Genomic DNA, 15,666 nt, shown 5'->3' with positions numbered 1-15,666 from the left:
TTCTATCTTCGATATTTTTTTGATATGTTCGTACACATGTTTTTAACATATGTTTGCAGTTTCAGCCAGTTCTTGTAAGACAAAAGCATTAGACGTGTTTAGCAAAAAAAAATGTTTATAAGTAGTACAAACTCTTCCAAGATGGCCGAAAAGACTCCGATGATGAACCTCGCTCTGAACGCGTCAATAACTGATGAAAGCGTTGAAAAATTAAAACAAATTGTGTTGAAAAATCACTATCGTAGAAGTGGATTTAGACGTCGGCTCTCTATTAGTTCGTGCCATGCAATTTTTCCGAATTTTTGGGCATAAAACGTGTAGCAGCAAAATTACTTCTGAAACTGCTTAATTTTGAACAAAAGGATAGTCGAAAGACCATCGCTCAAAAGCTGATAAGTGACGTCGATGATGATCCTGATATGCTCAAAAAGGTCAGAACTGGTAACGAATCATGAGTGTATGGTTATGACGTCGAAACCAAATCCCAGTCATCCCAATGGAAGGACCCAGAATCTCCAAGACCGAAATAAGCACATTAAGTTCGATCAAATGTCAAAGTTTTGTTGTTACTGTTTTCTTTGCTTATTATGGCGTAGTACATCAAGCCACTATAACCCATAACCCATGAAAGGAAGGAGGTTTGGAACGATTTAGGAGATAAAATAGAAAAAATCGCTGGAAGAACTCAAGCCTATACCGGGAGTGCTTCGAGGGTTGGAAAAAACGTTGGCGCAAGTGTATTGTAACTGGAAAAATATTTTTTGACAAAACTTTCACCTTACATTAAAGTCACCTTACTTTTTGAACACACCTCGTATATGTTGATACCAAGTTCCTCTTTTTTAAAAGGAACATTATTTTTAATCATAATAAAATACATCTAGCATACCCTATACCTATTTCTTAATATTTATTAGCAAAGTTCTTAAACTTTTACAATTACATTTTCTGTAGACGATTTGAAATTTAAAATATGATGCCAAATACGTCAAATTAATGTAATAGGGTAGAAGATACGTCAATTGTCAAAAAGAGAAACTTTGTATCCGCATCTTCTACTTTTTAATTTCACACATTGCACACTTTACACACATACTTGAGCATTGAGCTTGGGGCACGTTAAGAAAACAGAAACATTTTAAAAATTTGATCTTATCGTAGAAAAAATATGTTGCTATGATGTGATATGGTATGGAGTTTATAATGGGAACAAGAATATTTAGCTAAAAACATGGTGAACTACGCTGGAGAGTGAGACAATCCTCTACATAATGGATTTTTTTGAAAGCTTTTACGTTGTCAGCATTTAACAGAAAATTGACATCAAGATCTTTAACAACATTATGTTGAATAATAACGACCCCAGTAATGAGCCCTGAGGAACGCCTGCGGAAACAACATATTCATCGGAGGTGTGACCATAGAAATAGACGTACCGAGTGCGATTAGACAAGAAGAAGGCAAATTAACAGAAGACATGTAACCGATCAAAAGTTTTTGACAAATCAAAATAGTTTTGATTCCCTTATAATTTTATATATAAAAATGTCAGGGGCGGACGCGCGAACAGACCTTTAATTACATTAATAAATACGCGACCAGTGGGAAAGGGGAACTTTATGTTACGCAACGAACTAAGCAGAGCAAAAAAAAAAGTCCGGAGAGCAGACATGGATTAATACGAAAGTCGTTGGGAAATTAACACCCTTTCAAAAATTTAACGCCACGATAAACCTAGCAGTTAAATTATAGAGAATAATTATAACAGCGTAACATATTTCTGGCTCGTAAATTTCGTCGTGCATCTGGCTTCGTGGCACGTACCTAATTTGGAAATGGTCCCGCCTCTATATTTTAACGGTCCGAACGGCCTTCACGTTTTAATGTACTTTTGATGGCTGCCAAGTATTTTCGTACGCCGCGGGTCGTTTGTTGATTTTTCGTTCGTTTAATAGGCGAAAAACTCGCCTATATCTTGCCAGAGGGTGGGGATTAATCTAGGATTAAGGAAAAGAAAACGTATTTTGACTCGCTACCTCTACCCAACAAAAATCAAATGCACATATATTTTTTTTATTTAGTCGAAATTGCTGACGAAATCATCCTGTTGGCTTCTTCAATATTTAATTATTTATGTTTAAATCTAAAAAAATTAGAAATTATTTTTATTACCTACTTAAATTATTCACATAATATATTAGTATCACTATCGCTATCATCGCCTGTTCTAATTATTATTTGCAATATGGATATATGATTGTTCTGCTTTTTCCATATGTTTAGCAGAATTTTCCCAACTTTGTTGAGGGATCTTAAAAACTTCGGTTTCTATAAGTTTGAGGACATTAGAGTTAACACCGGGAAAAACATTGTTACCACGAATGGGATTAAATATACAGTGGTAAGCCTTAAAACTGTATGCCCTAGATTTTTTGCATAATTATCACAGACGTATTCCTTTTGTAGGTTCAAGCTTTGTAGAACCTCAATTAATTGCTTTTTGGTATAATCTTCGTGAAAATAAATGTGGTTATTATACATGTAGTTTTGGATTGTTGCTTTTGTGTCACATGAGCAAAGGGGTTTTAGTCAGGAATATTTGGAACTAGTTTGTTTCTAAACCAACTTTTAAATAAATCACCGGTGGTGCCTTCATGGTAATCCGGAGAAGAATCTTTAATATTTTTCGCAGACAGAGAAAGTCCATTTGGAATCCAACCATCTTTAGAGCCAGCATGCAAAATAGTTATTCTTTTACCTCTTTGTGATGGCGCGTTTGTTTTACACTTATCAGTTGAGTCAACACAACCTTTTTCCGGGGTATCATAAGTGTCGAACCAGGTTTCATTCAAGTAAATAATTGGCCTTTGTTGTTCGCTGTAAATCGCCATTTCTTTGAATACACTTCCATAAGGTAGTTCTGCCACATTTAACACCGGTTTCATCTTTTTCAAGCCTCCTTATTAAGATATCTAATGTAGGCACACTTTGTTCCTCGTATAACTACTAAATTTTACGCCGTATCATATCTGAATCGCTTTCATCTACACTCGAGAAAATGTCAGCATCGCTTCTTTTTTTCCTCACAATTTTCCATACAGTTAATGTTCAATGAGAGTCAAATAAATATTGTTTATAACTTCCTTAGTCTCAATAGAATAGTGTTTTCTACATTTGGGCGGCAACATCTCCTAAGATACACTACACTCGCACATATTTTGCATAATTCGCACACGATTCACCACGCGCTGTAATAAACTTAAACTAAGTAGTATACCAAACCAAAGAAACACAGGTAGATATAAAAGTATTTTCTATGGCGGACCACAATTTTACCTCAGTTTAAATTCCGAAACTTTAGGTAATAATCTTGTTGCATTGTATGTTAATGACCCCCCTTCGATAATCCCATTCAAAAGCAATTGGTCACTTTCTTATATCTATGAACAGGCCATAAGTAGTAAGTAATTGTTCTACTAAACAATATCAATAAATACAGATAAATAACCACGATAATAACAAAATTACATAAATAAAAATTAATATTCTTTTAAAAAGTTATTGGGTTCATTGGATTTTCTTGCCACGGAAATCTTCGTTGATCGGAGAATATAATTTCTTAATTATGTTTATCTACTTATTTAGATTTTCTTTATTTATTTACGCTCCTCTCGTTCGAATAACAAGGCACGGAGAAGTAAATATATAGGCCATAGTAATACAATTTAAAGAATTAAATATATATCATAGTACAGCGTGTGACATTTTTTTTTAGTACCGGATCGCTAATGAATAATGTGCAACATGACCCGTGCCCAAGGCACCGGAAATGTCTCAAATGGCTGGCGACAGCAGCACGCTGGCTATTTTACAATAATCCGTTCAAAAAACTATTTTTCAAGTCAGTATAATATTTTAACGTTACAGGAGTAGCCAAAAAAAATTAATGAGTAGCTAATAACTTTTAAAGTATCGCTATTGGATTTGTTGTGCCGTATTTCCTTGTGCAAGTTTCAGAGTATTTTCAACATTGTAAAAATATCTCTATACGATTGACTATGTCATAATTTTTTGTGTAGGTTACAGAGTATTATTTAAGTTTTAAAAATATCTCCATTTTGTTAGTTATGTCATTGTTCTATACGTTTGACTATGTCATAATTTGTAACCTATACAACAGAGTTTTTGAAAACAGCTCTATTTGATTGCTTATGTCATAGTTCTATGTGAATGTCTTTCCTTGAATAGATTAATGAGTACTTTTTGCCTTCTAAAAAATCTCTAAAGGATTGGTTACAGAGTATTTTTTAAGTTTTGTGAAATTACTTATGCCATAGTTCCTTGTGAAAGTTACTGAGTATTATTTAAGTTTTAAAAATATCTCTATTTTATTGGTTATGTCATTGTTCTATGTGGAAGTTACAGAGTATTTTTAATGTTTTATAAACATCTCCATACGATTGACTATATCATAGTTTGTTGGATAGATTACAGAGTAACCTATACAACAGAGTTTTTGAAAACAGCTCTATTTGATTGCTTATGTCATAGTTCTATGTGAATGTCTTTCCTTGAATAGATTAATGAGTATTTTTTGCCTTCTAAAAAATCTCTAAAGGATTGGCTACAGAGTATTTTTTAAGTTTAGTGGAATTACTTATGCCATAGTTCCTTGTGAAAGTTACTGAGTATTATTTAAGTTTTAAAAATATCTCTATTTTATTGGTTATGTCATTGTTCTATGTGGAAGTTACAGAGTATTTTTAATGTTTTATAAACATCTCCATACGATTGACTATATCATAATTTGTTGGATAGATTACAGAGTAACCTATACAACAGAGTTTTTGAAAACAGCTCTATTTGATTGTATGTGTCATAGTTCTGTGTGAATGTCTTTCCTTGAATAGATTAATGAGTATTTTTCGCCTTCTAAAAAATCTCTAAAGGATTGGTTACAGAGTATTTTTTAAGTTTTGTGGAATTACTTATGCCATAGTTCCTTGTGAAAGTTACTGAGTATTATTTAAGTTTTAAAAATATCTCTAATTTATTGGTTATGTCATTGTTCTATGTGTAAGTTACAGAGTATTTTTAATGTTTTATAAACATCTCCATACGATTGACTATATCATAATTTGTTGGATAGATTACAGAGTAACCTATACAACAGAGTTTTTGAAAATTTCTCTATTTGATTGGTTATGCCACAGTTCTATGTGTATGTCTTAGTTCCTTGAATAAATTACTGAGTATTTTTACCCTATAAAAAATCTCGTTACAGAGTATTTCTTAAGTTCTATGGGATTACGTATGCCATAGTTCCTTGTGGAAATTATAAAGTTTGTTTAACATTTTAAGAATACCTGAGTAATTTACTGATATTTTTTTAAGTTTTACCAATATCTCTCTCTATCTCATAATTCCTAGTATCTTAAGTTCCTTGAGTAAATTATTGAGGATTGTGGGATTGGTTATGCCATCGTTACTGGTGTTACTTTCTTCATAATGTTTATATAGGATTCCACTTTTTTTTTGGTAGGTTACAGACTATTTTTTAGTTTTAAAAATATCTTTATAGATTTAGGCACATCGTAACAACTTTTATAAGTTACAGTGTATTTTTCATGATTCAAAAATACTTCTTAGACACATCATAGTGCGTTATGAAAGTTCATGGATTAGAGATATTATAATGTTAAGGTTACAGAGCATTTTTCACATTCTAAAAATATCTCTAAACGACTAGCCATATTACGGTACATTTTATAAGTTAATGAGTATTTTTCACGTTATGGAAACATCCCTGTGCGTAAGTTAAAGAGTATTATTTCATATTTTAAAGATATCTCTATGTGATTCACGTTTCAGGATTAGAAATATCAGTTAGATTCTTTATGTAAATTAAACAGCATTTTCAAATTTTAAAAATATGTCCATAGATCATAGTTCTTAGTGTAAGCTAAAAAGCATTTCTGATTATAATTTATTTATATATTATTTACTTTTGGTTTCAATAGAGGCATATTTTTTGTAATATAAAAAAGTCACTAGAAGATATAGTTATTACATAAGAGTATCTTAACTGAATTATAGACTATGCTTTCCTTGTACGAAATTCTCCACTAATAAGATGCGCTCGTTCATATAGAGCTTTGGCCCATTAGTGACATTGCCTTATTTCAAAGCATATCTTGTATGACTTGTAGAAAATAGATGGAAATTGCAATTTTCTAATAAGTTCCTGTGGTTTATTTGTTAAATCTACCCTTTCGTTAGGATATAAATAAATGAATAAAATATACCGTGTTTTTCGATACCGCGACGGCAGTTATACGGTAGAGCCAAACGGGACTTTTCACCAAAAGAACACGCCGTCCGTTACGACTGTCCCACGCGGTTGTTCTAAATTTATTCATTAAAAGTTTTCGCAAAACGTCGAAGCCGCACGTATTCTGCGGCCGCGTGAAGTTTTCAGTCCGACAGAATGAGTCCGCCACACAAACATATGAATATCTAAAATGGAAATTTCGTTTCGGTGAACTTTATCAGATTTTCGGTGCTCGTAGCAGACAACGGACGGACGGAAGTTCAACTTTCGGACGAGGCGGATGGTGTTTCGCGGTATGCGGGCCGGAAAATTATTCTTCAATGGCGGCATCGGGAGTTTTGACGTATACGTTTACACCCTGTCGACTAGATCGATACATGCGCCCGACCCACTAACAAATTTCCTACAAAACATGGAAGACTGATCCTTATAGGCTCTCTATATTGTTAGACTATCCAAAGGATTTATAGTGTTACAACTTCCTTTCTTCTCAAATGTGCTTCAAGTTTCTCACTTCCGCCATTCTATTCCATCTGTTGTGTGTCCTTGCCCTAAGAGCAATTATGGCGGCACATCTTCGCAAGTAAGTTCGGTAGCTCTCTCATTGGAAGTTTGCATAGACTGTTTGCATAGACTCTTAGTACTCGCAATCGTCTGCTTCCTAGTAGCGCTCAACTGATTGGGACATGAATTGGAGTTTCTTCCACATTGTATGTAAGTGCAATGTCCTTTTAGAAGTTTAGTCCTGAGGCGTAGATGGGAAACTCTCCCAATGTAGAGAGAAGTTCCTCCCGAGCCCTCTCATTGTCCTCAATATCCACAAGAGCAGTTATCCAATGCAAACACGAGCTCACCTTCACAGAGGTAAGAGCGTGGACAGCTGCTCATCCGAGTACGCTTTGTGGAGGTTGAGTAGACAATAATATCATATAAATCTCTGCTTGGAATACACTAGGATAGTTCACCAGATATCTTTAACCTAAGAGAGCTTTGCCTTAAAGTGTTCATCTTTTCTTACACTACGTCAAAGTGCACAAATTCCATAAGACCAGAGGTCTCAATATCATATTATCATATTAATAGTAGTCCTGCAATGGACTGTATGGATGAGGGGCCTGAAAATTTCGATTTTTCGTAATTAAACTAATGCTCAAATTTTATAGATATCTAAACTATAAATTTTTTGATGATAAGACTTTGATTTAGTATCACAGGTGGACTTTTTTGGACCATATATATTTTGTATGTTTTTCCCTCTTTCATAGATTTAAATAGGCTCATATATTATACCCATTGCTCGCTAGTCTTGTCAGCTCTAGTATCAGCCATATTTCCGCAGCAGTGTCTTGGCCTCTGTCATATGTATAAATGACGTATAAGACGTGTATCTCGTAAGAAAAACCTCGGTGATCGGTTAGTTATATTTGGGTACAAGTTTTATCTATTAGACTTGTGAAAGAAAACAAATGCGCATCGCAAAATCGAAAAACCGCAGCAATTTTTTTGCTTTTAAATGGCACATCCTACATATTTTCTGTTATGACGAAAGACCTTTTTCTCCTGTTTTCAAGAATATATAGGCTGTTGATAATTGGATAAGCTGTTCTTAAATTATTTAAATTTAAGTGCATTAAATAGTGGAAAAAAGAGAACCATTGTTAGAAATGAAGATGACGACATGAATACTTTGCTCTCTTGAATGAATAATAATTAAAAATAAAATTATTTTGCTGACTGAAAGTTCAATCTCAATTGTTGCCGCACATTTGGGAATATGACATTGACATACAAGATTACAATTACAACATCATCCCTGCAAATTTATTCCAGTTCAATTCTTATCTGACGGAAATAAAATTCAACGGTTAAAACGTTGTGATCATTAGATAGGCAGATATGACGCAATTCAGTGGTCGACTAACAGCCCGGACCTAAATTCCCTTGATATTTCCTATGGGGATTCTTAAAAAACGGAGTAGACAATGACAGACCTCAAAATGTACGAGCGTAGAGCCAAATAATTACAAAATGAGAGATATTATTAACGTTATATTCTCATTATTGTTCGTCTGTTACCGGTTTTATTATAGTTTGTTGTTGATATTGAATAACTTGAAGTTTTTCTTTCTCTGAGTAACCCAGAGGGTTCTGCTATTGTTTCTCAACTTTGTGAAGCGTTTTTGTTTTCTCTTACAAGTCTACAAGGAAAAAAAATTATACAACTTTTGCCTTCCGTTAACCTCTGCACATAACATAAAATATAAAAAATAACCCTTTACGTATTCTGTCAAAGGGATCGCTCGAGATGCGTTCTGACGTAACAGCGTTTAAGTAATCAAAGAAATGTGACAAATTTACTTGGAAGTTTTTAAGTGTTGATAGTAGATTCTTTAACTTACATTTTTGGGTTTAAGAAACACAGCGTATGCTGTTGCAGTACTGTCGTGAGCCACGCCTTAGAAGCTATAATCTTATTACGCGACGTATCAATGTACAGCTAATCATTTTAGTATAGCTTTCCGTGAGCAACTTGCAAAGTGATTTAATTTTATTAACGCAGCGCGTAGATTGTAAATTGGATCGGCACAGAATTCGTAATTTGGTGGATGGGGGAGGGGGGGCGATGATGGGCTTGTGACAAGGGAGACCCGCTTCCTAAATTCGTTTTATTTATATACAGGGGTGTTCACGGTTAGGGTCCTCTTAGACGTGTATGAATAATGACAGATATACTCTTGGCGTATATCAAAATTCGCTTTTTAAACTTAACACCCTGTATATTAATAGACTTTTAGATTCTGCCACACATTATGAAACATTTTTATGTAACATACCTTTTCAGTTGCTTTACCATAATATGGGATGTGAATTAATTTATTACGTACAGGGCATTCATAAGATAAGGCCCTATTGGCAAGGTATAAAAATCCATGTTACTTGAGAATTTCAAATGTTGCAATTAAAGAGAATTAAAACAATCACATTTTATCTGGGTAGCATAATTTGGCCGGCCATGGTGACGTTTCCTGTAAAAGGATAACTGTCATTTTCACAGTTAAAAGTTGCATTTATCCGAGAAAGTATGACTGCACATAATAATCCTAACGCAGATATTTTGAATTTGTTTTACTTTTAGCGTGAGTGTCAAAAAAAATTTTTAAGAACTTGCAGAAGATTCAATGAACAATATCCGCATTTGCTTCCAATGTGTGAGGTATATTTGGACCGACGAATCGACATTTTCACGAGTATTTTTAACAAATTGAATAATCATTTTTAGTCATCAGAAAATCCCACATTTGTATGAGAAAAGCGATTTCAACATATATTTAGTTTCAACGTGTTTTGTTTGATGGTGGATAATAAAATAGATTTTTGTATCTACGGCGAGAATATGAACGAGGAAAAATATCTGATTGTTTTACGAACATTCGGATATAGATTTTTTCGACAATTTGCTATCAGTGCTACATAACAGATGTTGGTACCGATTTGATGGGGCTCCGGTTTATTGCACAAATAGAGTAAGCCAAGAACTTATATCTGAAAACGGATAGATAAGACGTCTAGGTCCATGGAATTGACCACCGCGTTCGCCAGATATTACCGGTGTCATATCCTGCCTACCTTTAGGGCGCTAGACGCTTTGAAACGCCGTGTCAGGCAGGGTTTTCAACAACTTGAACCAAACACAATTCAAAGCATAACAATTTCCAATGATGAAATCAATCCGTGATTGTATTTGAATGAATGGAGGTTATTTCAAGCATAATATCTAGTTGCATGTAATTAAAAAAAATTGAACTGAGGTGACAATTGTTTCGACGACACCGTGTCTTTATAAAATGAAAATCTGAACTTTTTGTTTTTTGTTGGCATATGTATTTCTTTCCAATTTCGCTGTCGCTCATTTGAACATGCTCATAACGAAATATTAAGCTTATTTATGTCGAAGACATATTTATTTACAAAAAAACGTCACCATGGCCGGCCAGCTACCCAGATGAAGTATGATTACTTTAATTAGCTTGCAATTGCAATATTTTGGTTTTATGCTTATAAATCCAAAACCAGTGAAAATAGTTATACCATAGTTTGGTATTTTGGTTTCGTAAAATATTGGGTGTTCCGCTTAAAATTCTCACGTAACAATAATTTTTATATCTTGCGAATAAGGTACCACATTATCATAAGGCAATTTAATAGGGAACCGCAACTAAAAATTGGTATTTTATATCCGTTTGTTTGTGGTCAAAGTTCTTAAAAAGTATTTTTTATCTCTCCTAAAATATTCAATACCGGTCTGGTACATGTTACATAAAAACGATTTCAGAATGCATTTCCTCTCACTTGACATCTGCATTTGTAAACTTCAGGGAAAACGGACAATTTTCCGCTAATTGGATACTTTCGAATTCGCGAGGCCGGATATTAAGTAGGCCTTTCGAGGCTGAATAAAAATGTATGCGATTGTGCAAACGCAAAGGAGCAACAAATTATAAATACATTTAATTGAGTTCATATGTACGTTGCTATTCAGGCCTTACCTTTGAAGTCGGTTGCATTCAAAAGAAAATATTGCACGAGCGACGCATTCAGTATCTTGAACTGAGGTGGCTTTTACTTAATGGAAGAAATCCATGTAACAAAATAAATAAAAACTAAAAGTTCAGATTTTCACGAAATTATATATATTCACATGACATTTGTTTCGACAACAACCGTGTCTTTATCAAATGTAATATTTACAAAGTACCTGCTACTATATATACCGAAAAATGACAATAAAACCTTAATTAATGTTGTTGTGATAATTTAAGTTTAATAATGGAAAGGTATTTAAATCTAATTGATCGTTAAGCAATACATTTTAATGTCTCGTTTTGTTAATCTCCATGGTTTCCAATAAGTTCAATTTTCTACTGTTTGTGGCTGTATGTAAAATATCAAAATTGTCGTAAAAATGTGTTTTTCTGTGTTTATGTGTGTAGCATAATTAGAATTTAGACTATTGTTTTTAAACGCAATTTTATGTTCGTTAATGCATTTCTTGAAGGATCTACCTGTTTATCCAATATAAATTTTAGGACAAGATCCGCATTTCAACCTGTAGACACCTGATTTTTGAGATTTTAGACATTTCGTTTTTTCTTATTGTGTTGTTAGTCCTGAAAGCTATTTTTAAACCACATTCTGACAAATGTTTTGAAACTTTTTCACTGTTTGGTTCTGTATTAGGTTTTTTAGGACGAATTGTAGCCGTTGTTCAGTGCAATTTGTTTAATGATATTAAGTTTTTTTGTTGTAATTTTCTGTTGAGAGCGGCGTATTAACTAAACTGTGTATAAAATAGTGAAATGCAGCCATTTTGTGTGTATAGGGGTGATTTGAGCTGTTATGTATGACTTTGTCCATGTGTGAAGGTTTATGGTAAATGGAAAAATCTAATTGGTTAATGTAACTTAACAAAGGATTCAATTGTCTATCCGTTCCAACAAAGCAAGCAAATATATTATCCACGTATCTATACCACCATAGAAAACTTTTACTTAAAGGATGTTTTAGTACTATATTTTCCAAATTATCCATAAAAATCTGGGCTAACAAAGGGCTAAGTATGTTTCCCATAATCAAACCTTCCTTTTAAGTTCAAAATAATTTTAGTATAAAGATACTATCAAGCAATGTAATAAATTTTGTTTCAGCAATTGGTTAACCTGTTTCCGAGTGAGGGTGAAATCTTCCATTAAATTGAAAATAATTTTGTTCTCAACAAAATTAGTAAATATTTTAATGTACCACACAGATTTTCAACCAAAATTTGCAATAAGAAATTCTTTTGAATTAATCAACAAAATTAAAGATATCAAAATCTCTTCCAACTCTTTTGATGTACAAAACTTATTTCCCAGCATTCCACCTATGAATGTGATGGATTTAGAAGATTTCACCCTCACTCGGAAACGGCTAAACCCATTGGCGAAACAAAATTTATTCTATTGCTTGGTAGTATCTTTAGACCAAAACATCTCTAAGGAAGGTTTGATTATGGGATACCCACAATATTACAATTGATAACGACACGGTGTTCTCGAAACAATTGTCATGTGAAAATATATAATTTCGTGAAAGTCTGAACTTTTAGTTCTTGTTTATTTTGTCATCCAGAGGAAAGACGAGGCTAATAAACAGCCTGTGGAGTGTCAATATTTTTTCCAAAAGAGGAGTAGATGAATCAATTTGGCAAGTTAAATAACAGAATAACCAACCAACCGCAACACAGATTATGAGTAAGTATAGCGCTGGATGGATACGATGATGTATTTTTGTCTCCGTTAAAAGATGAAGCCGTCAGGCGAAAACAACATCAAAGCTCGAGTCCGTGCCGAAATTTTTGCCACGCAGAATTCCCATTAAGGCATCGGAAGGGGGGGCACAAACGGATTACTTGAAGCTGTCGGGCATTAGCAAATTAAAGCAATCTAAACTACAAGCGTGTAACGAGTCCCGAGACCGTCGTCCTCTATCAATGATTAATGAACTTCCAAGCGAACTTCTCTTAAGTGAATGTAGTTTTGAAAATCTTGCGACAGGGAACTTGTTCTTCTTTGTACACGGTTACGACTTTAATTTACTTGAATAATTATGCGCGGAACAAGTATACATATACGAAATTTCCCAAAGCCTCTGGCATGTTTGTAAAGGTCCGAGGAAGACTTCTCCGTATGTGTTTGAGCTAAAATTTTTGCCTTTTTTTGTATTTCGATTTATTTTTCGGTTATTTCATTTTCCATTTATTAACATTGTAAACGTGGAAAATGTATACAATCTGTCATGGTAAGATTGTCACACCGAAAGCGGGGTGCGCAATCATGTGACTAGATATAGTTTTTGATATTTTGAAAAAAGATAAACCCCTCCAAGCTGCTTTATTAAAAATTCTTTGACCTGTTTATTGGGGGTTGTTTTGTCTCGGTATTAAGTTTATTTGAAAAAATGGATACAGCAGTAATTTGAACCTAACCTGGTCGCATTAAGACGGAAGAAATCAGGTCTGAGGTTGCCCCTGTTCCCCCTGTTCCGTGTTTTGTAGCGATCTTCGTTCACACGTATATATATATATATATATATATATATATATATATATATATATATATATATATATATATATATATATATATATATATATATATAACTTGGCAGTATAAATATTTTAAGCTACTAAAATGTCTGCATTTTGATTTATATATCGGGATTTTTAATAAAAAACTAGAAGCTACCAACAAATATGACTTTACTGTTTCTCAAAATATTCACCTTGATGATCGATACACTTTTGCATTCGATAAAACCAACCATCAAAGCACTTTTCCCACATCGATTCTGATGTCAAAAATCGTTGCCAACGGAATTTATTCTTAACGCACGGGAATAAAAGAAGAAGAAGGTGCTAAATCGGGACTATATCAAATCGGCGTTTTTAATGCTCAAAAAGTTCTTTGTTTGCACTGATCAGTGAGAGCTCTCATTGTCGTCGTGGAGAGAGATTTCTTCTTCGGCGGTTATTCGAAGACTTTCGGCTTACCAATGGTTGTGTACCATTCAGGATTGCATGTTTTAGCTTTCACCGAAGAAACGGTTGCAACGTGGCCATTTTTCCTGGCCATTTGTTTCGAGGTGCTTCGCAACTTTTGTGGGCTTTGTCTCATTCTGAAAGTCCCACACAGTCGACTGCTGCTTACTTTGAAGTTTATATGCATAGATCCATGATTCATCACCTGTCACGATATCATAGACGTGTTTGGAAGCACTGCGATCGTATTTTTTTAGCATTTTCTTCGACCAATGAACACCAAAGATACCTCAATCTCACGGTAAGTCACATGACGATCCAGTAAAAAATCAGTTTCCGCACTGCACCAATTGAGTTTAGGGTCTATATGAATTCCCAGTAATTGTGCACTTGTCCACTATTTACTTCGTTGATGTGCTTTTGAGACAGGATTAAAGAAACTGTTTTCCTTACGTTAAGAGTTGAGCTATGTAAACCAGGCCTTAGGTCTTGTAAACTCAGTGTTAGCTACAGCACGTGCTTCAGTAAGATTTTTGTGTTTATTAAGAAAGTAGTGTGGTCATCAAACAACGTCAGCCAACCGTTCAGAAAAACTTCAGGATTGTCGTTGATACATATGAGGAAAAGCTCCATTACTGAGGCCTGCACAACAACAACAATAAACAAAATTGTAATATTTTCGTTTTTTAGTGTGGTCCGCGCAGTCGAACCCTTTAGTGATATCGCCTTCTTCTTGTCATTTGAATCTAGCTTTAACCAGCTTGGTGATAGCAAAGTCGGTTGATCTAACTACCTGAAGATTACTGAAGATTAAAATTATGAAGATGTTAATTTGGTTTTTTAATACTGATTCAATGATTTTTGATACACAAGGTGCCATGGAACTACGTCTAAAGGTGTTTGCAGTAATTTCCCTACCTTTATGTATGGGAAATTTTTTTGATATTTGTCAAATGAGTAACAGAGTATATTAAATTATTCTGAATTTGCTTTAAGATTTTCATGGATATGCCAAAGTGGTCTTAGTGTCTTGGTGTGTTAGTGGTTCTTGATTAAAGATCACTTGCAAAAATTTTGACAAAAGATGTTCTTTGCTTTGATTTGGTAAATTTTGATCATTGTTGATTTTAGGTAACTCGTTTTTAGGTAAATTATCAGCAATAAGCTAAAAAAGCCTAAAGGATCGATTTTTATTGATTATACTCCAGTGTTCAATGATTTTCTTATTCAGACTCCATTTTGCTTTGTTTATTTCATTTTTGTGAAAGTCGTTGCAGCTTTCTGTAAAATGTGCATGGTTTAACTGTTTCATGAAGTAAATATTATTTCTTATTAACTGAAGTTTTGGAATGAGCCGTTTTTGTTTCTTAGTTATATTTGTATTAATTATTACTTCTTTCATAGAAAAGCAAATCTCAATGATATCTATAAAAATGCTTGTTAGAGATTCACATTTTTGATTTAGAAAGAAATTGGCACCATAAGCACAAGACCAGACCTAACCATTTTTTAGAAAAATTTTAACGTACCTTCCTGACCAGGGCTCAACAACGTCAGCATTTATTTTTGAATCGTCTTGTTTTCGATTTTTCTTCTTGATAATTTACCTTAAATTAAAAAAATCAATCAAGTTGATTCATTAGTGCCAAAGTGGAGACTAAAATCACTGTTTATGGTGATATCATATTTGAATTTGCATATTTTTTGTAAAATCTTTTCGAACTGACTCAAAAACTTAAAAGTCGCCACGTAGGGATCTGAA

The 15,666-nt window shown here is 33.8% G+C and overlaps 1 protein-coding gene across 1 annotated transcript in view; it reads right to left on the bottom strand.

Annotated features, from left to right (window-relative positions):
- LOC132699879 (limbic system-associated membrane protein-like) overlaps positions 1–15,666 on the bottom strand; it is a 169,562-nt gene that overhangs the window by 76,332 nt on the left and 77,564 nt on the right. The window lies entirely within an intron of this gene.

The sequence above is a fragment of the Cylas formicarius genome, unplaced genomic scaffold (genome assembly GCF_029955315.1).
Source record: "Cylas formicarius isolate icCylForm1 unplaced genomic scaffold, icCylForm1.1 PGA_scaffold_3__17_contigs__length_32017465, whole genome shotgun sequence".
Taxonomy (NCBI): domain Eukaryota; kingdom Metazoa; phylum Arthropoda; class Insecta; order Coleoptera; family Brentidae; genus Cylas; species Cylas formicarius.
This window is presented reverse-complemented; position numbering and strand designations above follow the sequence as displayed.